Here is a 26036-nt window from a genome sequence, read left to right as displayed (position 1 = left end):
AGTTCCCATGGAGGAGAAGGTCTCCGAATGGGAGGAAAAACCTTTTTCAAGCCTTCTAAAAAATCCTTGACTACAGGTATCGTAAAGAAGGATTCCTGAGAAGGCGACTTACGATACGCTGTAATTGCAGACAAATGAACCTTAATAGAAGATACCTGCAGACCAGACTTCGCCAGATGAAGCAAATAGGACAGTATGACGTCCTCCTGAGCTCGTATGGGATTTATACCTTGTTGAGAGCACCAGATGTAAAATCTCTTCCACTTAAAAGCGTAAGAACGCCGCGTGGAAGGTCGTTTTGACTCTTTCAAGATGTTCATGCACTCCTGTGAGAGCCCTAGGTGCCCATACTGTAGGAATTCAGGAGCCATGCTGTCAAGCTCAGAGAGGGAAGGTTGGGATGTAGGATTCTGCCTTCCATTCTGCTCAGGAGATCCGGTCTGCACGGCAACCTCCTGTGAGGTTTTTCCGATAAGTTGAGTAGGTCCGTGTACCAGAATTGGCGGGGCCATTGTGGCGCTATCAGAATCATTCTGGTTCTGGAGTTGTAAAATTTGTTGATTACTGCCGGTATGAGGGGAATCGGTGGAAAGGCATAGAGAAATGTCCCTGACCAGTTGATCAACAGGGCATTCCCTTGAGATCCCGGACGGCAGAACCTGGATGCGAAGTCTGGGCATTTCTTGTTTGTTTCGTCTGCAAAGAGATCCAACTGGGGTCGACCCCATTGACCGAAGATGTCCTCGACGACTTCGTCGTGTAGGACCCAGTCGTGCGCGTCTTCTAGATGTCTGCTCAGGAAATCTGCCTCTACGTTTTGCTGACCTGGCAGGTGTACCGCTGTGATAGACATTCCCCTGGCCAGGAGCCAATGCCATATCGTTTGGGATTCTCGAGACAGAGGTAGTGATCTTGTTCCTCCCTGTTTGTTCAGGTAATACATTGTGGTTGTATTGTCTGTCTGAACTAGGAGAGATTTCCCCTGAACCAATGGAGAGAAAGATTTGAGAGCCAGATGGACTGCTCTGAGCTCCAGTAGATTTATGTGATAGTTCTTTTCCTTGTCGGACCACAGACCCTGAGCTTGGAAGGAACCCAGATGAGCACCCCAACCCTGAAGAGACGCATCCGTTACCAGAATGTCGGCTGGAATTGTCTGGTGAAACGGAGAACCTATCGACAGGTGAGGTCTGTGCATCCACCATTGTAGTGATTGAAAAGCCACTGCTGGTAGTCGAACTCTGTCCTCCCAGTGACCCGTCTTTTGGCTCCAATTGTTCTCTAATGCCTCCTGAAGGGGCCTCATGCGTAGCCTGGCATTCGGGACAATGAAGATGCATGAAGCCATGGAGCCCAGAAGCGATGTCACCTGACGAGCAGTAGGTGCATCGGCTGTTAATAGTTGTTGACACTTCCTGTGGATTGATAAAAGTCGTTCCTCCGAAGGATACACTCTTTGGAGCTCTGTGTTTAGTATCGCTCCCAGGTAGTGGAGGTTTTGTGTTGGAATCAGGGTTGACTTGTTGTGGTTGATTTGAAGACCTAGAGACTCGAAAGTTCTTAGTACGATGTCTCGATGTTCTCTCGCCTGATCCGGAGAGGAGGCCTTCACTAGCCAGTCGTCCAGGTAGGGGTAGACGAATATTTTTTGTCTTCGAAGATGTGCCGCTACCACTGCTACACATTTTGAAAAGACTCGGGGTGCAGACTTCAGGCCGAATGGAAGGACTCTGAATTGGTAGTGCTGTGACGCTATCTGGAAACGTAAAAATTTCCGATGTTTGGATGCTATTGGGATGTGAAAATATGCATCCTGTAGGTCGATGGAGCACATCCAGTCTCCCTGATGCAGTTGCGGGACAATCTGGTGAAGGGCTAGCATCCTGAACTTCTGTTTTCTTATGTACTTGTTCAGGAGCCGTAAGTCCAGAATTGGCCTGAAGAGGCCCTGTTGACCTTTTTTCGCCACCAGAAAGTAACGGGAGTACACCCCTTTTCCTTTTTGTGCCGGAGGAACCTTTTCTACAGCTTTCTTTTGTAGGAGTGCGAGAACTTCCTTGCGTAGCAGGCTGAGATGAGAAGGAAAACCTCTTGCTGGCGGCAAGTGTGGAGGAGGTTTTTTGAAAAGGAGAGAATAGCCATGTTCGACAATATTGAGCACCCACTTGTCTTTTGTGATGGAGTGCCACTCGTGAAGATGATGCGTAACACTTCCCCCCACCGGAGTGGTGCACAGTGCTGAGGGAAGCAATGCCTCATTGCTTTGTTGGTGTCTTTGCTGTAGACTGTTGAGGTCTACTTGACCCTCGGTCTCTTGTGGGTCTACGTGCCTGAAATAGGGGACGTCCCTGTCGTTGTTGTGGCCTCTGAGACCAGTGAGGGGTTTGAACCCTCTGCTGGAATGGTCGTCTGTCGTACGGCCTGTACCTCCGCCTGAAGTCTTTCTTACGTTCCAGGCCCACTGCCCTCATCGTGTCCACTTCCGTTTTCATTCGGGCCATCTCTTCATCCGCGTGGGTACCGAACAACGAATTGCCGCTGAATGGGAGGTTTAAAATGCGTTGCTGTGCTTCCTGCTTTAGACCCGTGAGCCGTAGCCAGGAAGACATCCTAGCGCAGATTCCGTGCGCATACCCATGCGCAGCCAAATCCGCCCCGTCCGCCGCCGCGCTGATGACCTGGTTAGATACTAGGCCCCCTTCCTGCAAGATTTCCTGGAAGTCCTGTCTATCTTCCCTGGGCAACTTATCTGTAAATCTGTGGAGTGAGTCCCACAGAGAGCTGTCATATCTGCCCAGAAGTGCTGAGGCGCTGGAGACCTTCATAGCAGATGCCGCCGTACCGCACATCTTTCTCCCCAGGGAGTCTAGGTGTCTGCTCTCCTTATCCGGGGGGACTGTGGAAGATGATGCCACAGAGTGTGTTTTTCTGGCTGCGGCTAAGATCACAGAGTCCGGTGGCGGATCCTTCCGCAGGAATAAAGGATCTTGCTCCGGAGCTTTGTATTTCTTTTGAATCCTAGCCGGGGCAGACTTGAGAGTGGCTGGAGACAGAAAAGTGTCCATAGTAGGTTGCAGCAAACCCGGTACTAGTGACAGCAGTTTTCTCGAGACTGATCTGTGTTGTAGGGTCTCAAAGATAACTGAGGATGAGGTGGCCGGTTCCGGTACCTCAATATTTAGCTTCTGCGCTCCCCTTAGAAGAACCTCATTAAAAGTGGTGATATCATCCACCGGGGAAATCCTAGCAGGTGGAGAATCTGTGAGTGTGGGGGAGTAGCGCCCAACAGACGATCCTGAAGAAGACCAAGAAGGTGATCTTCTGCGTGGTGTTCGCGACCTGGTTCTCCTTCGGGAACGGGACCTGCTCCGAGAGGCTGTAGCAGAGTGTGCAGGTCTTGTGGTCGGCTGACGAGAAGCAGAACGAGCCCGTCCTGCTCTAGCTGTAGGCGATGGCGTTCTCGGTAATGAGGCAGTAGGAGAATACATCCTAGAGTATTGGGAATCCGGGGATGCCGCCGGTCTATTCAGGCTCTCTAACCATCTGGGTGATAGAGTGATGGGAGAAACATGCCCCGATGAGACCGCTCTGGAATGGGATGATGCACTCCTTATAGAGACCACCGGTGAGGGAGCTTTGTCCGCTGGCTCTACTGCCTGTGACACAGCTGAAGGTTGTGTCGACGTCGATTGTATCCTCGACGTCGAAGGTTGCGATGGCTGGTCTGTTCTCGACGTCGAAGGTCTTGACGTCGAAGGCCTTGACGTTGAATGTCTTGACGCCGATCGCGGGACCTGGACCTACTCGCCGTCGTGTGTCTCGACGTTGAGTGGCGAGTGGTCGACGGCGGATGTTCATGCCGTCGTGGTGGTTTTGGTGTCGTGTCCTTCGACGCCAAGGGGTGAGACGTTCTCGACGGCGAACGGGAGCGCCGGAGATGGCTCGACGCCGAACGGCGGCCTGCCGTCGACGGAGATGTACCCCTGTGTCCATGCTTCGACGCTTTGTCCTTCGACGTCGGTCTGGTCACCGTCGACGGCGATCTATGCCGGTGAGACGGTGGTGCCGATGACGTCGATGGAGAACAAACAGGCACAATCCTACCTCTCGACGTCGATCGGGCCATTCCTTCTGTTGTAGGTCTGGGAAGTGAAGAGGATGTTGACTTTTTCCTCTCCTAAAGCCCATGTAGCCTGATCTTCTCTCTGTCTTTGAGAGTCCTCCTTGACATGTTCTTACAATACTTGCAGGTGTCAGGACAGTGACTCTGTGGCAGGCAGACAATACACAGAGAGTGTGGGTCTGACTGGGCTTTCTTCTTCCCACAAGAAGGACATTTTACAAAAAGAGATGGCATTTTCTGTAAAAAAAAAACTTCCCAACTCAGACAAAAGATGTTATCTGTCGAGTAAACAGGAAAAACACTATTTTTTAAGGATTTTTCTGAAGAAAAACTCAGAAAAACTGAGAGCTCAATGCTCCAGGATCCTCTCAGAAGAAGCCGGAAAAAAGATGTAAGGAAATGCCTCCTTGGCATGGTTGCCCCCTGACTTTTTGCCTTTGCTGATGCTATGTTTACAATTGAAAGTGTGCTGAGGCCTGCTAACCAGGCCCCAGCACCAGTGTTCTTTCCCTAACCTGTACTTTTGTATCCACAATTGGCAGACCCTGGCATCCAGATAAGTCCCTTGTAACTGGTACTTCTAGTACCAAGGGCCCTGATGCCAAGGAAGGTCTCTAAGGGCTGCAGCATGTCTTATGCCACCCTGGAGACCTCTCACTCAGCACAGACACACTGCTTGCCAGCTTGTGTGTGCTAGTGAGGACAAAACGAGTAAGTCGACATGGCACTCCCCTCAGGGTGCCATGCCAGCCTCTCACTGCCTATGCAGTATAGGTAAGACACCCCTCTAGCAGGCCTTACAGCCCTAAGGCAGGGTGCACTATACCATAGGTGAGGGTACCAGTGCATGAGCATGGTACCCCTACAGTGTCTAAACAAAACCTTAGACATTGTAAGTGCAGGGTAGCCATAAGAGTATATGGTCTGGGAGTCTGTCAAACACGAACTCCACAGCCCCATAATGGCTACACTGAAAACTGGGAAGTTTGGTATCAAACTTCTCAGCACAATAAATGCACACTGATGCCAGTGTACATTTTATTGTAAAATACACCACAGAGGGCACCTTAGAGGTGCCCCCTGAAACTTAACCGACTGTCTGTGTAGGCTGACTAGTTCCAGCAGCCTGCCACACCAGAGACATGTTGCTGGCCCCATGGGGAGAGTGCCTTTGTCACTCTGAGGCCAGTAACAAAGCCTGCACTGGGTGGAGATGCTAACACCTCCCCCAGGCAGGAGCTGTAACACCTGGCGGTGAGCCTCAAAGGCTCACCCCTTTGTCACAGCCCAGCAGGGCACTCCAGCTTAGTGGAGTTGCCCGCCCCCTCCGGCCACGGCCCCCACTTTTGGCGGCAAGGCTGGAGGGAACAAAGAAAGCAACAAGGAGGAGTCACTGGCCAGTCAGGACAGCCCCTAAGGTGTCCTGAGCTGAAGTGACTCTAACTTTTAGAAATCCTCCATCTTGCAGATGGAGGATTCCCCCAATAGGGTTAGGATTGTGACCCCCTCCCCTTGGGAGGAGGCACAAAGAGGGTGTACCCACCCTCAGGGCTAGTAGCCATTGGCTACTAACCCCCCAGACCTAAACACGCCCTTAAATTTAGTATTTAAGGGCTACCCTGAACCCTAGAAAATTAGATTCCTGCAACTACAAGAAGAAGGACTGCCTAGCTGAAAACCCCTGCAGAGGAAGACCAGAAGACGACAACTGCCTTGGCTCCAGAAACTCACCGGCCTGTCTCCTGCCTTCCAAAGATCCTGCTCCAGCGACGCCTTCCGAAGGGACCAGCGACCTCGACATCCTCTGAGGACTGCCCCTGCTTCGAAAAGACAAGAAACTCCCGAGGACAGCGGACCTGCTCCAAGAAAAGCTGCAACTTTTTTTCCAGCAGCTTTAAAGAACCCTGCAAGCTCCCCGCAAGAAGCGTGAGACTTGCAACACTGCACCCGGCGACCCCGACTCGGCTGGTGGCGATCCAACACCTCAGGAGGGACCCCAGGACTACTCTAAGACTGTGAGTACAAAAACCTGTCCCCCCTGAGCCCCCACAGCGCCGCCTGCAGAGGGAATCCCGAGGCTTCCCCTGACCGCGACTCTTTGAATCCTAAGTCCCGATACCTGGGAGAGACCCTGCACCCGCAGCCCCCAGGACCGGAAGGACCGGACTTTCACTGGAGGAGTGACCCCCAGGAGTCCCTCTCCCGTGACCAAGTGGAGGTTTCCCCGAGGAACCCCCCCCTTGCCTGCCTGCAGCGCTAAAGAGATCCCTAGATCTCCCATTGACTTCCATTACAAACCCGACGCTTGTTTCTACACTGCACCCGGCCGCCCCCGCGCTGCTGAGGGTGAAATTTCTGTGTGGGCTTGTGTCCCCCCCGGTGCCCTACAAAACCCCCCTGGTCTGCCCTCCGAAGACGCGGGTACTTACCTGCAAGCAGACCGGAACCGGGGCACCCCCTTCTCTCCATTCTAGCCTATGTGTTTTGGGCACCACTTTGAACTCTGCACCTGACCGGCCCTGAGCTGCTGGGGTGGTGACTTTGGGGTTGCTCTGAACCCCCAACGGTGGGCTACCTTGGACCAAGAACTAAGCCCTGTAAGTGTCTTACTTACCTGGTTAACCTAACAAATACTTACCTCCCCTAGGAACTGTGAAAATTGCACTAAGTGTCCACTTTTAAAACAGCTATTTGTGAATAACTTGAAAAGTATACATGCAATTTTGATGATTTGAAGTTCCTAAAGTACTTACCTGCAATACCTTTCGAATGAGATATTACATGTAGAATTTGAACCTGTGGTTCTTAAAATAAACTAAGAAAAGATATTTTTCTATATAAAAACCTATTGGCTGGATTTGTCTCTGAGTGTGTGTACCTCATTTATTGTCTATGTGTATTTACAACAAATGCTTAACACTACTCCTTGGATAAGCCTACTGCTCGACCACACTACCACAAAATAGAGCATTAGTATTATCTATTTTTACCACTATTTTACCTCTAAGGGGAACCCTTGGACTCTGTGCATGCTATTCCTTACTTTGAAATAGCACATACAGAGCCAACTTCCTACATTGGTGGATCAGCGGTGGGGTACAAGACTTTGCATTTGCTGGACTACTCAGCCAATACCTGATCACACGACAAATTCCAAAATTGTCATTAGAAATTCATTTTTTGCAATTTGAAATTTTTTCTAAATTCTTAAAAGTCCTGCTAGGGCCTTGTGTGTTAAGTCCCTGTTTAGCATTGTCTTTTAGAGTTTAAAAGTTTGTTAAAAGTTTGAAATTAGATTCTAGAAACAGTTTTAGATTCTTTAAAAAGTCTTCCAACTCTTAGCAAAATAATGTCTGATACAGAGATGAATGTGGTGGAACTCGACACCACACCTTACCTCCATCTTAAGATGAGGGAGCTAAGGTCTCTCTGTAATATCAAAAAAATAACCATTGGCTCCAGACCTACCAAAATTCAGCTCCAGGAGCTGTTGGCAGAGTTTGAAAAAGCCAACCCCTCTGATGATGACCTCACAGAGGAAGAAATTAGTGACTTGGAGGCCAATGTCCCTCCTCCAGTCCTAAATAGGGAGAACAGGACCCCTCAAGTCCTGTCTCCAACTGTGTTAGTCAGAAATAGTGAGTCCCTCACAGGAGGATCCCACATTTCTGAAATCACTGAGGATGCTCTCAGTGAAGATGACCTCCTGTTAGCCAGGATGGCCAAAAGATTGGCTTTAGAGAGACAGCTCCTAGCCATAGAAAGGGAAAGACAAGAGATGGGCCTAGGACCCATCAATGGTGGCAGCAATATAAATAGGGTCAGAGATTCTCCTGACATGTTAAAAATCCCCAAAGGGATTGTGACAAAATTTGAAGATGGTGATGACATCACCAAGTGGTTCACAGCTTTTGAGAGGGCTTGTGTAACCAGAAAAGTGAACAGATCTCACTGGGGTGCTCTCCTTTGGGAAATGTTCACTGGAAAGTGTAGGGATAGACTCCTCACACTCTCTGGAAAAGATGCAGAATCTTATGACCTCATGAAGGGTACCCTGATTGAGGGCTTTGGATTCTCCACTGAGGAGTACAGGATTAGGTTCAGGGGGGCTCAAAAATCCTCGAGCCAGACCTGGGTTGACTTTGTTGACTACTCAGTGAAAACACTAGATGGTTGGATTCAAGGCAGTGGTGTAAGTAATTATGATGGGCTGTACAATTTATTTGTGAAAGAACACCTGTTAAGTAATTGTTTCAATGATAAACTGCATCAGCATCTGGTAGACCTAGGACCAATTTCTCCCCAAGAATTGGGAAAGAAGGCGGACCATTGGGTCAAGACAAGGGTGTCCAAGACTTCAACAGGGGGTGACCAAAAGAAAGGGGTCACAAAGACTCCCCAGGGGAAGGGTGATGAGACAACCAAAACTAAAAATAGTAAAGAGTCTTCTACAGGCCCCCAAAAACCTGCACAGGAGGGTGGGCCCAGAGCCTCTTCACAAAACAATGGGTACAAGGGTAAAAACTTTGATCCCAAAAAGGCCTGGTGTCATAGCTGTAAACAGCATGGACACCAAACTGGAGACAAGGCCTGTCCCAAGAAAGGTTCCACTCCAAACTCCCATCCAGGTAACACTGGTATGGCCAGTCTCCAAGTGGGATCAACAGTGTGCCCAGAGCAAATCAGGGTCCACACTGAAGCTACTCTAGTTTCTGAGGGTGGGGTGGATTTAGCCACACTAGCTGTCTGGCCGCCTAACATGCAAAAATACAGACAGCAACTCTTAATTAATGGGACTAGAATAGAGGGCCTGAGGGATACAGGTGCCAGTGTCACCATGGTGACAGAGAAACTGGTTTCCCCTGGCCAATACCTGACTGGAAAAACTTACACAGTCACCAACGCTGACAATCAGAGAAAAGTACATCCCATGGCAATGGTTACTTTAGAATGGGGAGGGGTCAATGGCCTGAAACAGGTGGTGGTCTCCTCAAATATCCCAGTGGACTGTCTGCTTGGAAATGACCTGGAGTCCTCAGCATGGGCTGAGGTAGAGCTAAAAACCCATGCAGCAATGCTGGGTATCCCTGAACTGGTGTGTGTGAAAACAAGAGCACAATGCAAGGCACAGGGTGAACAAGTAGAGCTGGAGTCTGGAAGAATGGCCCAGCCTACCAAGAGAACAGGAAAGTCAGTTGGGAAACCAACTACAACACAGCAAAAGAAAGGGAACCTCTCTTCTCAGGAAGAAGTTCTGCCCTCTGAGGGAACTGAGCCTTTGGAGCTTGAACCTTATCAGGTTGAGCTCTTAGGCCCAGGGGGACCCTCAAGGGAGGAGCTGTGTAAGGGACAAGAAACCTGTCCCTCTCTTGAAGGCCTTAGGCAGCAAGCTGCTGAAGAGTCCAAAGGCAAGAAAAATGGAACGCATAGGGTCTATTGGGAAGATGGACTCCTGTACACTGAGGCCAGAGACCCCAAACCTGGTGCCACTAGGAGAGTGGTAGTGCCTCAGCTGTTCAGGAAGTTCATCCTAACATTGGCCCATGACATTCCCCTTGCTGGACATTTGGGACAAACCAAGACGTGGGAGAGGTTAGTCAACCACTTCTACTGGCCCAATATGTCCAATATGGTTAAGGAGTTTTGCCTCTCCTGCCCCACCTGTCAAGCCAGTGGTAAGACAGGTGGACATCCAAAGGCCCCCCTCTTTCCACTTCCAGTGGTGGGGGTTCCCTTTGAAAGAGTGGGTGTGGACATAGTTGGTCCACTAGAACCTCCCACAGCCTCAGGAAATATGTATATCCTGGTAGTAGTGGATCATGCTACCAGGTATCCTGAAGCTATTCCCCTTAGGTCGACTACTGCCCCTGCAGTAGCCAAGGCCCTCATTGGTATCTTTACCAGAGTGGGTTTCCCTAAGGAGGTGGTGTCTGACAGAGGTACCAACTTCATGTCAGCATACCTAAAGCACATGTGGAATGAGTGTGGAGTGACTTATAAATTCACTACACCATACCATCCACAAACTAATGGCTTGGTTGAGAGATTCAACAAGACATTAAAAGGCATGATCATGGGGCTCCCAGAAAAACTCAAAAGGAGATGGGATGTCCTCTTGCCATGTCTGCTTTTCGCTTACAGAGAGGTGCCACAGAAGGGAGTAGGATTCTCACCCTTTGAACTTCTGTTTGGTCATCCTGTAAGAGGACCACTTGCTCTTGTTAAAGAAGGCTGGGAGAGACCTCTCCATGAGCCTAAGCAAGACATAGTGGACTATGTACTTGGCCTTCGCTCTAGAATGGCAGAGTACATGGAAAAGGCAACCAAAAACCTTGAGGCCAGCCAACAGCTCCAGAAGTTTTGGTATGACCAAAAGGCTGCACTGGTTGAGTTCCAACCAGGGCAGAAAGTCTGGGTTCTGGAGCCTGTGGCTCCCAGGGCACTCCAGGACAAATGGAGTGGCCCTTACCCAGTACTAGAAAGGAAGAGTCAGGTCACCTACCTGGTGGACCTGGGCACAAGCAGGAGCCCCAAGAGGGTGATCCATGTGAACCGCCTTAAACTCTTCCATGACAGGGCTGATGTGAATCTGTTGATGGTAACAGATGAGGATCAGGAGGCAGAGAGTGAACCTCTCCCTGATCTTCTGTCATCAGACCCAAAAGATGGCACAGTAGATGGAGTGATCTACTCAGACACCCTCTCTGGCCAACAGCAAGCTGATTGTAGGAGAGTCCTACAACAGTTTCCTGAACTCTTCTCCTTAACCCCTGGTCAGACACACCTGTGTACCCATGATGTGGACACAGGAGACAGCATGCCTGTCAAAAACAAAATCTTTAGACAGTCTGACCATGTTAAAGAAAGCATCAAGGTGGAAGTCCACAAGATGCTGGAATTGGGAGTAATTGAGCGCTCTGACAGCCCCTGGGCTAGCCCAGTGGTCTTAGTCCCCAAACCTCACACCAAAGATGGAAAGAAAGAGATGAGGTTTTGTGTGGACTACAGAGGGCTCAATTCTGTCACCAAGACAGATGCTCATCCAATTCCAAGAGCTGATGAGCTCATAGATAAATTAGGTGCTACCAAATTCTTAAGTACCTTTGACTTGACAGCAGGGTACTGGCAAATAAAAATGGCACCTGGAGCAAAAGAGAAAACAGCATTCTCCACACCTGATGGGCATTATCAGTTTACTGTTATGCCCTTTGGTTTAAAGAATGCCCCTGCCACCTTCCAAAGGTTGGTGAATCAAGTCCTTGCTGGCTTGGAGTCCTTTAGCACAGCTTATCTTGATGATATTGCTGTCTTTAGCTCCACCTGGCAGGATCACCTGGTCCACCTGAAGAAGGTTTTGAAGGCTCTGCAATCTGCAGGCCTCTCTATCAAGGCATCCAAATGCCAGATAGGGCAGGGAACTGTGGTTTACTTGGGCCACCTTGTAGGTAGAGGCCAAGTTCAGCCACTCCAACCCAAGATCCAGACTATTCTGGACTGGGTAGCTCCAAAAACCCAGACTCAAGTCAGGGCATTCCTTGGCTTGACTGGGTATTACAGGAGGTTTGTGAAGGGATATGGATCCATTGTGACAGCCCTCACTGAACTCACCTCCAAGAAAATGCCCAAGAAAGTGAACTGGACTGTGGAATGCCAACAGGCCTTTGACACCCTGAAACAGGCAATGTGCTCAGCACCAGTTCTAAAAGCTCCAGATTATTCTAAGCAGTTCATTGTGCAGACTGATGCCTCTGAACATGGGATAGGGGCAGTTTTGTCCCAAACAAATGATGATGGCCTTGACCAGCCTGTTGCTTTCATTAGCAGGAGGTTACTCCCCAGGGAGCAGCGTTGGAGTGCCATTGAGAGGGAGGCCTTTGCTGTGGTTTGGTCCCTGAAGAAGCTGAGACCATACCTCTTTGGGACTCACTTCCTAGTTCAAACTGACCACAGACCTCTCAAATGGCTGATGCAAATGAAAGGTGAAAATCCTAAACTGTTGAGGTGGTCCATCTCCCTACAGGGAATGGACTTTATAGTGGAACACAGACCTGGGACTGCCCATGCCAATGCAGATGGCCTTTCCAGGTTCTTCCACTTAGAAAATGAAGACTCTCTTGGGAAAGGTTAGTCTCATCCTCTTTCGTTTGGGGGGGGTTGTGTAAGGAAATGCCTCCTTGGCATGGTTGCCCCCTGACTTTTTGCCTTTGCTGATGCTATGTTTACAATTGAAAGTGTGCTGAGGCCTGCTAACCAGGCCCCAGCACCAGTGTTCTTTCCCTAACCTGTACTTTTGTATCCACAATTGGCAGACCCTGGCATCCAGATAAGTCCCTTGTAACTGGTACTTCTAGTACCAAGGGCCCTGATGCCAAGGAAGGTCTCTAAGGGCTGCAGCATGTCTTATGCCACCCTGGAGACCTCTCACTCAGCACAGACACACTGCTTGCCAGCTTGTGTGTGCTAGTGAGGACAAAACGAGTAAGTCGACATGGCACTCCCCTCAGGGTGCCATGCCAGCCTCTCACTGCCTATGCAGTATAGGTAAGACACCCCTCTAGCAGGCCTTACAGCCCTAAGGCAGGGTGCACTATACCATAGGTGAGGGTACCAGTGCATGAGCATGGTACCCCTACAGTGTCTAAACAAAACCTTAGACATTGTAAGTGCAGGGTAGCCATAAGAGTATATGGTCTGGGAGTCTGTCAAACACGAACTCCACAGCACCATAATGGCTACACTGAAAACTGGGAAGTTTGGTATCAAACTTCTCAGCACAATAAATGCACACTGATGCCAGTGTACATTTTATTGTAAAATACACCACAGAGGGCACCTTAGAGGTGCCCCCTGAAACTTAACCGACTGTCTGTGTAGGCTGACTAGTTCCAGCAGCCTGCCACACCAGAGACATGTTGCTGGCCCCATGGGGAGAGTGCCTTTGTCACTCTGAGGCCAGTAACAAAGCCTGCACTGGGTGGAGATGCTAACACCTCCCCCAGGCAGGAGCTGTAACACCTGGCGGTGAGCCTCAAAGGCTCACCCCTTTGTCACAGCCCAGCAGGGCACTCCAGCTTAGTGGAGTTGCCCGCCCCCTCCGGCCACGGCCCCCACTTTTGGCGGCAAGGCTGGAGGGAACAAAGAAAGCAACAAGGAGGAGTCACTGGCCAGTCAGGACAGCCCCTAAGGTGTCCTGAGCTGAAGTGACTCTAACTTTTAGAAATCCTCCATCTTGCAGATGGAGGATTCCCCCAATAGGGTTAGGATTGTGACCCCCTCCCCTTGGGAGGAGGCACAAAGAGGGTGTACCCACCCTCAGGGCTAGTAGCCATTGGCTACTAACCCCCCAGACCTAAACACGCCCTTAAATTTAGTATTTAAGGGCTACCCTGAACCCTAGAAAATTAGATTCCTGCAACTACAAGAAGAAGGACTGCCTAGCTGAAAACCCCCTGCAGAGGAAGACCAGAAGACGACAACTGCCTTGGCTCCAGAAACTCACCGGCCTGTCTCCTGCCTTCCAAAGATCCTGCTCCAGCGACGCCTTCCGAAGGGACCAGCGACCTCGACATCCTCTGAGGACTGCCCCTGCTTCGAAAAGACAAGAAACTCCCGAGGACAGCGGACCTGCTCCAAGAAAAGCTGCAACTTTTTTTCCAGCAGCTTTAAAGAACCCTGCAAGCTCCCCGCAAGAAGCGTGAGACTTGCAACACTGCACCCGACGACCCCGACTCGGCTGGTGGCGATCCAACACCTCAGGAGGGACCCCAGGACTACTCTAAGACTGTGAGTACAAAAACCTGTCCCCCCTGAGCCCCCACAGCGCCGCCTGCAGAGGGAATCCCGAGGCTTCCCCTGACCGCGACTCTTTGAATCCTAAGTCCCGATACCTGGGAGAGACCCTGCACCCGCAGCCCCCAGGACCGGAAGGACCGGACTTTCACTGGAGGAGTGACCCCCAGGAGTCCCTCTCCCGTGACCAAGTGGAGGTTTCCCCGAGGAACCCCCCCCTTGCCTGCCTGCAGCGCTAAAGAGATCCCTAGATCTCCCATTGACTTCCATTACAAACCCGACGCTTGTTTCTACACTGCACCCGGCCGCCCCCGCGCTGCTGAGGGTGAAATTTCTGTGTGGGCTTGTGTCCCCCCCGGTGCCCTACAAAACCCCCCTGGTCTGCCCTCCGAAGACGCGGGTACTTACCTGCAAGCAGACCGGAACCGGGGCACCCCCTTCTCTCCATTCTAGCCTATGTGTTTTGGGCACCACTTTGAACTCTGCACCTGACCGGCCCTGAGCTGCTGGGGTGGTGACTTTGGGGTTGCTCTGAACCCCCAACGGTGGGCTACCTTGGACCAAGAACTAAGCCCTGTAAGTGTCTTACTTACCTGGTTAACCTAACAAATACTTACCTCCCCTAGGAACTGTGAAAATTGCACTAAGTGTCCACTTTTAAAACAGCTATTTGTGAATAACTTGAAAAGTATACATGCAATTTTGATGATTTGAAGTTCCTAAAGTACTTACCTGCAATACCTTTCGAATGAGATATTACATGTAGAATTTGAACCTGTGGTTCTTAAAATAAACTAAGAAAAGATATTTTTCTATATAAAAACCTATTGGCTGGATTTGTCTCTGAGTGTGTGTACCTCATTTATTGTCTATGTGTATTTACAACAAATGCTTAACACTACTCCTTGGATAAGCCTACTGCTCGACCACACTACCACAAAATAGAGCATTAGTATTATCTATTTTTACCACTATTTTACCTCTAAGGGGAACCCTTGGACTCTGTGCATGCTATTCCTTACTTTGAAATAGCACATACAGAGCCAACTTCCTACATTGGTGGATCAGCGGTGGGGTACAAGACTTTGCATTTGCTGGACTACTCAGCCAATACCTGATCACACGACAAATTCCAAAATTGTCATTAGAAATTCATTTTTTGCAATTTGAAATTTTTTCTAAATTCTTAAAAGTCCTGCTAGGGCCTTGTGTGTTAAGTCCCTGTTTAGCATTGTCTTTTAGAGTTTAAAAGTTTGTTAAAAGTTTGAAATTAGATTCTAGAAACAGTTTTAGATTCTTTAAAAAGTCTTCCAACTCTTAGCAAAATAATGTCTGATACAGAGATGAATGTGGTGGAACTCGACACCACACCTTACCTCCATCTTAAGATGAGGGAGCTAAGGTCTCTCTGTAATATCAAAAAAATAACCATTGGCTCCAGACCTACCAAAATTCAGCTCCAGGAGCTGTTGGCAGAGTTTGAAAAAGCCAACCCCTCTGATGATGACCTCACAGAGGAAGAAATTAGTGACTTGGAGGCCAATGTCCCTCCTCCAGTCCTAAATAGGGAGAACAGGACCCCTCAAGTCCTGTCTCCAACTGTGTTAGTCAGAAATAGTGAGTCCCTCACAGGAGGATCCCACATTTCTGAAATCACTGAGGATGCTCTCAGTGAAGATGACCTCCTGTTAGCCAGGATGGCCAAAAGATTGGCTTTAGAGAGACAGCTCCTAGCCATAGAAAGGGAAAGACAAGAGATGGGCCTAGGACCCATCAATGGTGGCAGCAATATAAATAGGGTCAGAGATTCTCCTGACATGTTAAAAATCCCCAAAGGGATTGTGACAAAATTTGAAGATGGTGATGACATCACCAAGTGGTTCACAGCTTTTGAGAGGGCTTGTGTAACCAGAAAAGTGAACAGATCTCACTGGGGTGCTCTCCTTTGGGAAATGTTCACTGGAAAGTGTAGGGATAGACTCCTCACACTCTCTGGAAAAGATGCAGAATCTTATGACCTCATGAAGGGTACCCTGATTGAGGGCTTTGGATTCTCCACTGAGGAGTACAGGATTAGGTTCAGGGGGGCTCAAAAATCCTCGAGCCAGACCTGGGTTGACTTTGTTGACTACTCAGTGAAAACACTAGATGGTTGGATTCAAGGCAGTGGTGTAAGTAATTATGATGGGCTGTACAATTTATTTGTGAAAGAACACCTGTTAAGTAATTGTTTCAATGATAAACTGCATCAGCATCTGGTAGACCTAGGACCAATTTCTCCCCAAGAATTGGGAAAGAAGGCGGACCATTGGGTCAAGACAAGGGTGTCCAAGACTTCAACAGGGGGTGACCAAAAGAAAGGGGTCACAAAGACTCCCCAGGGGAAGGGTGATGAGACAACCAAAACTAAAAATAGTAAAGAGTCTTCTACAGGCCCCCAAAAACCTGCACAGGAGGGTGGGCCCAGAGCCTCTTCACAAAACAATGGGTACAAGGGTAAAAACTTTGATCCCAAAAAGGCCTGGTGTCATAGCTGTAAACAGCATGGACACCAAACTGGAGACAAGGCCTGTCCCAAGAAAGGTTCCACTCCAAACTCCCATCCAGGTAACACTGGTATGGCCAGTCTCCAAGTGGGATCAACAGTGTGCCCAGAGCAAATCAGGGTCCACACTGAAGCTACTCTAGTTTCTGAGGGTGGGGTGGATTTAGCCACACTAGCTGTCTGGCCGCCTAACATGCAAAAATACAGACAGCAACTCTTAATTAATGGGACTAGAATAGAGGGCCTGAGGGATACAGGTGCCAGTGTCACCATGGTGACAGAGAAACTGGTTTCCCCTGGCCAATACCTGACTGGAAAAACTTACACAGTCACCAACGCTGACAATCAGAGAAAAGTACATCCCATGGCAATGGTTACTTTAGAATGGGGAGGGGTCAATGGCCTGAAACAGGTGGTGGTCTCCTCAAATATCCCAGTGGACTGTCTGCTTGGAAATGACCTGGAGTCCTCAGCATGGGCTGAGGTAGAGCTAAAAACCCATGCAGCAATGCTGGGTATCCCTGAACTGGTGTGTGTGAAAACAAGAGCACAATGCAAGGCACAGGGTGAACAAGTAGAGCTGGAGTCTGGAAGAATGGCCCAGCCTACCAAGAGAACAGGAAAGTCAGTTGGGAAACCAACTACAACACAGCAAAAGAAAGGGAACCTCTCTTCTCAGGAAGAAGTTCTGCCCTCTGAGGGAACTGAGCCTTTGGAGCTTGAACCTTATCAGGTTGAGCTCTTAGGCCCAGGGGGACCCTCAAGGGAGGAGCTGTGTAAGGGACAAGAAACCTGTCCCTCTCTTGAAGGCCTTAGGCAGCAAGCTGCTGAAGAGTCCAAAGGCAAGAAAAATGGAACGCATAGGGTCTATTGGGAAGATGGACTCCTGTACACTGAGGCCAGAGACCCCAAACCTGGTGCCACTAGGAGAGTGGTAGTGCCTCAGCTGTTCAGGAAGTTCATCCTAACATTGGCCCATGACATTCCCCTTGCTGGACATTTGGGACAAACCAAGACGTGGGAGAGGTTAGTCAACCACTTCTACTGGCCCAATATGTCCAATATGGTTAAGGAGTTTTGCCTCTCCTGCCCCACCTGTCAAGCCAGTGGTAAGACAGGTGGGCATCCAAAGGCCCCCCTCTTTCCACTTCCAGTGGTGGGGGTTCCCTTTGAAAGAGTGGGTGTGGACATAGTTGGTCCACTAGAACCTCCCACAGCCTCAGGAAATATGTATATCCTGGTAGTAGTGGATCATGCTACCAGGTATCCTGAAGCTATTCCCCTTAGGTCGACTACTGCCCCTGCAGTAGCCAAGGCCCTCATTGGTATCTTTACCAGAGTGGGTTTCCCTAAGGAGGTGGTGTCTGACAGAGGTACCAACTTCATGTCAGCATACCTAAAGCACATGTGGAATGAGTGTGGAGTGACTTATAAATTCACTACACCATACCATCCACAAACTAATGGCTTGGTTGAGAGATTCAACAAGACATTAAAAGGCATGATCATGGGGCTCCCAGAAAAACTCAAAAGGAGATGGGATGTCCTCTTGCCATGTCTGCTTTTCGCTTACAGAGAGGTGCCACAGAAGGGAGTAGGATTCTCACCCTTTGAACTTCTGTTTGGTCATCCTGTAAGAGGACCACTTGCTCTTGTTAAAGAAGGCTGGGAGAGACCTCTCCATGAGCCTAAGCAAGACATAGTGGACTATGTACTTGGCCTTCGCTCTAGAATGGCAGAGTACATGGAAAAGGCAACCAAAAACCTTGAGGCCAGCCAACAGCTCCAGAAGTTTTGGTATGACCAAAAGGCTGCACTGGTTGAGTTCCAACCAGGGCAGAAAGTCTGGGTTCTGGAGCCTGTGGCTCCCAGGGCACTCCAGGACAAATGGAGTGGCCCTTACCCAGTACTAGAAAGGAAGAGTCAGGTCACCTACCTGGTGGACCTGGGCACAAGCAGGAGCCCCAAGAGGGTGATCCATGTGAACCGCCTTAAACTCTTCCATGACAGGGCTGATGTGAATCTGTTGATGGTAACAGATGAGGATCAGGAGGCAGAGAGTGACCCTCTCCCTGATCTTCTGTCATCAGACCCAAAAGATGGCACAGTAGATGGAGTGATCTACTCAGACACCCTCTCTGGCCAACAGCAAGCTGATTGTAGGAGAGTCCTACAACAGTTTCCTGAACTCTTCTCCTTAACCCCTGGTCAGACACACCTGTGTACCCATGATGTGGACACAGGAGACAGCATGCCTGTCAAAAACAAAATCTTTAGACAGTCTGACCATGTTAAAGAAAGCATCAAGGTGGAAGTCCACAAGATGCTGGAATTGGGAGTAATTGAGCGCTCTGACAGCCCCTGGGCTAGCCCAGTGGTCTTAGTCCCCAAACCTCACACTAAAGATGGAAAGAAAGAGATGAGGTTTTGTGTGGACTACAGAGGGCTCAATTCTGTCACCAAGACAGATGCTCATCCAATTCCAAGAGCTGATGAGCTCATAGATAAATTAGGTGCTACCAAATTCTTAAGTACCTTTGACTTGACAGCAGGGTACTGGCAAATAAAAATGGCACCTGGAGCAAAAGAGAAAACAGCATTCTCCACACCTGATGGGCATTATCAGTTTACTGTTATGCCCTTTGGTTTAAAGAATGCCCCTGCCACCTTCCAAAGGTTGGTGAATCAAGTCCTTGCTGGCTTGGAGTCCTTTAGCACAGCTTATCTTGATGATATTGCTGTCTTTAGCTCCACCTGGCAGGATCACCTGGTCCACCTGAAGAAGGTTTTGAAGGCTCTGCAATCTGCAGGCCTCTCTATCAAGGCATCCAAATGCCAGATAGGGCAGGGAACTGTGGTTTACTTGGGCCACCTTGTAGGTAGAGGCCAAGTTCAGCCACTCCAACCCAAGATCCAGACTATTCTGGACTGGGTAGCTCCAAAAACCCAGACTCAAGTCAGGGCATTCCTTGGCTTGACTGGGTATTACAGGAGGTTTGTGAAGGGATATGGATCCATTGTGACAGCCCTCACTGAACTCACCTCCAAGAAAATGCCCAAGAAAGTGAACTGGACTGTGGAATGCCAACAGGCCTTTGACACCCTGAAACAGGCAATGTGCTCAGCACCAGTTCTAAAAGCTCCAGATTATTCTAAGCAGTTCATTGTGCAGACTGATGCCTCTGAACATGGGATAGGGGCAGTTTTGTCCCAAACAAATGATGATGGCCTTGACCAGCCTGTTGCTTTCATTAGCAGGAGGTTACTCCCCAGGGAGCAGCGTTGGAGTGCCATTGAGAGGGAGGCCTTTGCTGTGGTTTGGTCCCTGAAGAAGCTGAGACCATACCTCTTTGGGACTCACTTCCTAGTTCAAACTGACCACAGACCTCTCAAATGGCTGATGCAAATGAAAGGTGAAAATCCTAAACTGTTGAGGTGGTCCATCTCCCTACAGGGAATGGACTTTATAGTGGAACACAGACCTGGGACTGCCCATGCCAATGCAGATGGCCTTTCCAGGTTCTTCCACTTAGAAAATGAAGACTCTCTTGGGAAAGGTTAGTCTCATCCTCTTTCGTTTGGGGGGGGTTGTGTAAGGAAATGCCTCCTTGGCATGGTTGCCCCCTGACTTTTTGCCTTTGCTGATGCTATGTTTACAATTGAAAGTGTGCTGAGGCCTGCTAACCAGGCCCCAGCACCAGTGTTCTTTCCCTAACCTGTACTTTTGTATCCACAATTGGCAGACCCTGGCATCCAGATAAGTCCCTTGTAACTGGTACTTCTAGTACCAAGGGCCCTGATGCCAAGGAAGGTCTCTAAGGGCTGCAGCATGTCTTATGCCACCCTGGAGACCTCTCACTCAGCACAGACACACTGCTTGCCAGCTTGTGTGTGCTAGTGAGGACAAAACGAGTAAGTCGACATGGCACTCCCCTCAGGGTGCCATGCCAGCCTCTCACTGCCTATGCAGTATAGGTAAGACACCCCTCTAGCAGGCCTTACAGCCCTAAGGCAGGGTGCACTATACCATAGGTGAGGGTACCAGTGCATGAGCATGGTACCCCTACAGTGTCTAAACAAAACCTTAGACATTGTAAGTGCAGGGTAGCCATAAGAGTATATGGTCTGGGAGTCTGTCAAACACGAACTCCACAGCACCATAATGGCTACACTGAAAACTGGGAAGTTTGGTATCAAACTTCTCAGCACAATAAATGCACACTGATGCCAGTGTACATTTTATTGTAAAATACACCACAGAGGGCACCTTAGAGGTGCCCCCTGAAACTTAACCGACTGTCTGTGTAGGCTGACTAGTTCCAGCAGCCTGCCACACCAGAGTCATGTTGCTGGCCCCATGGGGAGAGTGCCTTTGTCACTCTGAGGCCAGTAACAAAGCCTGCACTGGGTGGAGATGCTAACACCTCCCCCAGGCAGGAGCTGTAACACCTGGCGGTGAGCCTCAAAGGCTCACCCCTTTGTCACAGCCCAGCAGGGCACTCCAGCTTAGTGGAGTTGCCCGCCCCCTCCGGCCACGGCCCCCACTTTTGGCGGCAAGGCTGGAGGGAACAAAGAAAGCAACAAGGAGGAGTCACTGGCCAGTCAGGACAGCCCCTAAGGTGTCCTGAGCTGAAGTGACTCTAACTTTTAGAAATCCTCCATCTTGCAGATGGAGGATTCCCCCAATAGGGTTAGGATTGTGACCCCCTCCCCTTGGGAGGAGGCACAAAGAGGGTGTACCCACCCTCAGGGCTAGTAGCCATTGGCTACTAACCCCCCAGACCTAAACACGCCCTTAAATTTAGTATTTAAGGGCTACCCTGAACCCTAGAAAATTAGATTCCTGCAACTACAAGAAGAAGGACTGCCTAGCTGAAAACCCCTGCAGAGGAAGACCAGAAGACGACAACTGCCTTGGCTCCAGAAACTCACCGGCCTGTCTCCTGCCTTCCAAAGATCCTGCTCCAGCGACACCTTCCGAAGGGACCAGCGACCTCGACATCCTCTGAGGACTGCCCCTGCTTCGAAAAGACAAGAAACTCCAGAGGACAGCGGACCTGCTCCAAGAAAAGCTGCAACTTTGTTTCCAGCAGCTTTAAAGAACCCTGCAAGCTCCCCGCAAGAAGCGTGAGACTTGCAACACTGCACCCGGCGACCCCGACTCGGCTGGTGGCGATCCAACACCTCAGGAGGGACCCCAGGACTACTCTAAGACTGTGAGTACAAAAACCTGTCCCCCCTGAGCCCCCACAGCGCCGCCTGCAGAGGGAATCCCGAGGCTTCCCCTGACCGCGACTCTTTGAATCCTAAGTCCCGATACCTGGGAGAGACCCTGCACCCGCAGCCCCCAGGACCGGAAGGACCGGACTTTCACTGGAGGAGTGACCCCCAAGAGTCCCTCTCCCGTGACCAAGTGGAGGTTTCCCCGAGGAACCCCCCCCCTTGCCTGCCTGCAGCGCTAAAGAGATCCCTAGATCTCCCATTGACTTCCATTACAAACCCGACGCTTGTTTCTACACTGCACCCGGCCGCCCCCGCGCTGCTGAGGGTGAAATTTCTGTGTGGGCTTGTGTCCCCCCCGGTGCCCTACAAAACCCCCCAGGTCTGCCCTCCGAAGACGCGGGTACTTACCTGCAAGCAGACCGGAACCGGGGCACCCCCTTCTCTCCATTCTAGCCTATGTGTTTTGGGCACCACTTTGAACTCTGCACCTGACCGGCCCTGAGCTGCTGGGGTGGTGACTTTGGGGTTGCTCTGAACCCCCAACGGTGGGCTACCTTGGACCAAGAACTAAGCCCTGTAAGTGTCTTACTTACCTGGTTAATCTAACAAATACTTACCTCCCCTAGGAACTGTGAAAATTGCACTAAGTGTCCACTTTTAAAACAGCTATTTGTGAATAACTTGAAAAGTATACATGCAATTTTGATGATTTGAAGTTCCTAAAGTACTTACCTGCAATACCTTTCGAATGAGATATTACATGTAGAATTTGAACCTGTGGTTCTTAAAATAAACTAAGAAAATATATTTTTCTATATAAAAACCTATTGGCTGGATTTGTCTCTGAGTGTGTGTACCTCATTTATTGTCTATGTGTATGTACAACAAATGCTTAACACTACTCCTTGGATAAGCCTACTGCTCGACCACACTACCACAAAATAGAGCATTAGTATTATCTATTTTTACCACTATTTTACCTCTAAGGGGAACCCTTGGACTCTGTGCATGCTATTCCTTACTTTGAAATAGCACATACAGAGCCAACTTCCTACAAAAGAACTAACCTAACTGTGAACCAACTGTCACCTTCCCTTCACCCCTGAGGCATGGTGGGATACTGGAGGTGCTCAGGGTCTTGGGGGCACGGTGCCAAAGTTTTTATGGTTCTCCTGTGTTAACCTGCATGCAGCCTATTGGCTAAGAATGCTTCATTGGTTTTCAATGTAGTTTTTTCTATTTTTCTCTGCTATTTACTGCTGTTTACTTCCCTAAGTCCAGTTTTTGGGGGCTTAGGTAGATATTTATGATCTATTGTGATTTTATATAAAAAAAAAAAAAAAAAAAAAAAAAAACTTGCTTAGAAATTAAGCATTTTAGCCTATTTATGATTATAGCCTGCATTGCTGTTTTACACATGATAATATGTATGTATTTTATATATATATGCTCCGGGGTCCCCGCACAAGGGCGGGAATATTCAATGTTTATGACTATTGATGAGGATCCCCTGGAAGAGAAGTTGATTTCCACTTCTATAGGCTATAGGTTGTACTCTCCCCCATAATGCTGAAAGGGTTGCTGCTTGCCCTGTGAAAGGACTTCCACCAATCTTGCAGTTTCAGCATCTGTTGTTATGCCTTTCAGTATAGCATTTACATGCCCAGTATTTTACTCTGTACTTCTGACCTAAAGATGTACAGTGGAGTACCCGTGCTTCCTAAGGACCACAGTTCTGGCAAGTTGCCTGAAACCTGTAGTTGCTACATCCAAAGATGTGTCAACCACTGCTATTATGCACTCTCTTTCCTTTAAGTTGACTATAGCTTCAATCTTACCTTCTGCCAAATAAGTCTAAAAGTGATCGCAAATCAGGCCATATTTGTCAATCAAGGTCAAGAATAGCTAGAGATTTTGCAGCTCTGATTGCTGCTGCTGCCACTGGCGAGAGAGACCTTTCCAAATGTTATCCAGGCATCGACCTTCTGTCTCTGAAGGCAAAGAGATTAGACTGATCCCTAGACCTTCTTTGTGGCACTTGCACAACAGAGTCTGCTTTTGGACGAACTGGGGTAGTATTCTGTGCTATATACCGCTTTATACAGTCTGCTCACACTGTGGCTGGGTTCGGATGATTTCCAGGCCATCCTTCCATGAGCGGATGATAATTGGTACTGATTTCATTAACTTCTTTGGAGTGTCTCTGAAGTCATAAAGGAAACAGTTAACATCTTTTGTTGGTACAGAGAGATCAAAAAGTTTCAATACCTTTTCAATAGCACGAAATTCTTTTATGCCATATAGGGGAAGAGTCAATAGGTGCGAGCACCGGAGAAGCATGTGAAGGTCTATACAGCCATCACATTCTGAGATTCTCGTAGAGAACTGTCATTCTGACAGTCGTGTGCCCTGAAGTCTGTCTGAGCTGGACATAGGACCAAAGTAGCTGGTTGAGGTATTTGAGCAAGAAATGCTACTTGAACAACAGGTTCTGCATGTCATATTCTAGGTAATGTTGCTGGAGGCACACTGCGTGGTTTGATTACCTGGTAGAGCTTGGTTTTAGCCTGATCAGGAAATCATCTATAATGATCTGACACCATCATTCTGAAATCCTGTGTGAAGGATACTAGGATCTGAACTATGTTTAGGTCATGGTGTTTTTAGTTACATGGTGTTCCCAGAGTTTTACTCTTAACTGATCAAGCGTGTATGCAAAGCCAAACGCCCTTCCTCTCCTGATCCTTCCATCTCCCAGAGTCATGCAGATGGTTCTTCCGATAACTTTAGAGAGGAAGTGGGTTGATGCATAATTGTAGAAAGCACCCCAGTCTCAGCGATGTATGCTATCTGAGGAGAGGAAGGTTCATCTATAATGCACTGACTTTGCAGATGAAGATGTCTCGTCGATGGTGATGTTGTCTTTAGGTGTCTCACTGCCTGCGATGCCACTGATGTGTTTCATTGACAGTGATGTTGTCTAGTATTTTTTGCAGACCACATCACTGAGGAGGCTTTAGACTCTTTGGTCTTTTCTGTTCTAGTGCATCAGCAGTGTGGTAAACTTGTGTAGAGGTGAACTCTGTGGAAGCAATCGTAGACTTTTTTTGCTCTTCAACAGTGTCGTCAACACCTCAATCTTCGTCTACAATGACATTTTCAGTGAAGGTGAGAGGAAAGCAGATGGTGGGAAAAAAAAATTGATCTTCTCAGGCTCTAGAGAAAGGGCTCTTGACAATGTGCAATTTCTTTGGAGAGGATAGTTCTAGTTGAAGCTTTGGCTTTTTCACTGTATGAGCTACCACAGAAGACCTGCTTTGTTGCTTAGATTTTCTTAAACAAACCGTTAAGACAGATCAAAGAGAGCTTGGGAAAGGATCAGCCCTGTGAACCTCTCTCTGTTTAGGGTAAGGTGTTTTTTTTTTTTTTTTAAGAGCTAGAGCTCCCTATTTTCACCATTTGCAAAGAGGTAGTCAAATAGATTTAAAATCACGGTATGGCTCTCCCTTCAATGGCCATCCATTTCTTAAGAATGCTAATCACAGCACAGTAGTTGACCTTTCTGGAGGCAGCTGAGAGGTCCAGAAGTACGAGTAGGCAGAAGTCACCAGAGGTAAGGAAGCAGAGGGCGGCATCCAAAATTTGTTTTACGGGCTATCTCCAAAACATGACTGAAGACATAAAGGAGGTAATATGCCTGGATAAGGAGAGATAGTTGAGAGGCTACACAGATGTTTAACAGATCCCTAAGAAGGGCCGTATTCTCACTGGGTGAATGTTATTTAGGTCATTGGTGTTGGCAAAGGGTGTTTTCAGGATGGAAGAAACCTAGGCTATTTTCGGACTGTCAAGGAAATCACCTTGCATCAGTGAGGAGTTAGCCAGGGAGGTCCAGTATGAAAGCAGAAGTGTAACCATTTCCATGTCCAGGGTGCAGGCAGTATGTTAGAGGAGAAATTAAAAGGTTTGATCTTATAGTTTCAAGTAGTCCAGATTCAGAAACAGTTCGCTCATAACCATAGGGCTCTGCGGATCAATGTGCTGTCATCTGGGAAGGAGGAGCTTGGTAGAAGAGATAGTTCACTAGATTTTCTATTCTCTGCAAAAAAAGTTGTGCATTCTTCACATTTAGTTGGAGGTAAGGAGGACATACAGGTGGAAGAGTACAGGTTTTATTGTTTGATAAGGACAAAGGAGTTTAGGACAGTTTTAGAACCATCAATATTACATTTAATGTGGCTGAATTTAACTCTGAAAATGTTGGACTTGTAATCTCTTCTGGCAGCACTAAGGGTTGAAAGACCAGCGAAAGAGGGAGACTTTCGCACTTTTTCCTCAAGAAGTCAAACATGTTTT

The 26036-nt window shown here is 48.7% G+C and overlaps 1 protein-coding gene across 4 annotated transcripts in view; it reads right to left on the bottom strand.

The window, feature by feature from the left end:
• Positions 1-26036, bottom strand: part of SETD1B (SET domain containing 1B, histone lysine methyltransferase) — a 314507-nt gene that overhangs the window by 38870 nt on the left and 249601 nt on the right. The gene's annotated exons all lie outside the window — the stretch shown is intronic.

Source organism: Pleurodeles waltl, chromosome 11 (assembly GCF_031143425.1).
Source record: "Pleurodeles waltl isolate 20211129_DDA chromosome 11, aPleWal1.hap1.20221129, whole genome shotgun sequence".
Lineage (NCBI taxonomy): Eukaryota > Metazoa > Chordata > Amphibia > Caudata > Salamandridae > Pleurodeles > Pleurodeles waltl.
The sequence above is the reverse complement of the archived record's forward strand: the minus strand, read 5'-3'. Positions and strand labels throughout refer to the sequence as shown.